This window comes from Condylura cristata, unplaced genomic scaffold, assembly GCF_000260355.1.
Source record: "Condylura cristata isolate star-nosed mole 26May11 unplaced genomic scaffold, ConCri1.0 scaffold00018, whole genome shotgun sequence".
Lineage (NCBI taxonomy): Eukaryota > Metazoa > Chordata > Mammalia > Eulipotyphla > Talpidae > Condylura > Condylura cristata.
Window position 1 is genome coordinate 13,447,124 of NW_004567119.1, and position 705 is coordinate 13,447,828.

The window sequence follows — 705 nt, forward strand, 5'->3', positions numbered from 1 at the left end:
GCGGCTGGCGGGGCCAGGACTCAGTTCCCCTGCCCTGGCGGAGTGGGTGGGACTCAGCAGAGCCGGCTCTGCAGCAGCAGGTTTTGAGCCCAGGCCCGGCGCTGCCCCTGCGCCAGGCCCCAGCAAGAAACAGCTGCCGGGAGCCGCCCGGCTGACCGCTACCTGCTTGGAAGGGTGAGCCTGGAGCAATGGAGGAGCCGGGACCCTGAGGACGTCGCGGTGGTGCGTGTGAGCCGCCACTTTCTGTTCAGCTTAGGGTGCTGGGAGGGGGAGGGGTTCTGAAAAGAAGTCGGATGCAATAGGGAAAGGAAGACGAGGGATCCTGTGGGGTCATCAGAGAGAAGACGCGAGACCCAGGGAGAGACTAGAGCAGAACTGATTGTTCGCAGCAGCGCGGGGACTCGGGGTGCAAGGCACGTCCCACCCAGCCTGTTGAGCAGGTAGCCGCGAGCCAGACCAAGTTCGGCGGCCGCGTGCGCACTCGCTCGGGGACCCACAGGTGCCACGGCGGGGCCGCTCGGCCGCCCCCCGGCCTCCCTGCCCGACGCCCACTCTTTCTGCCTTCGCAGTGCGACGTGGAGAGGCGCGCCCGGAGCTGCTGCGGAGCCGAGACCCGGCGCCTAGGTCTGGGAAGCCACCGAGTAAGAGGTCGCCACGAGCCCACGCGGGGCGCGACTCCCCAGGGGGCGCCCCATCTCCGGGGTC

At 69.1% G+C, this 705-nt stretch overlaps 1 protein-coding gene across 1 annotated transcript in view; it reads left to right on the top strand.

Moving 5' to 3' along the window:
- The first annotated feature begins 614 nt into the window (after positions 1-614).
- The window catches only part of GUCY1A3 (guanylate cyclase 1, soluble, alpha 3), a 47,132-nt gene continuing 47,041 nt past the window's right edge, over positions 615-705 (top strand). The window contains exon 1 of the mRNA XM_012726792.1: positions 615-641. The gene's annotated coding sequence lies outside the window, so the exon portion shown is untranslated. The remainder of the gene's footprint in view (positions 642-705) is intronic.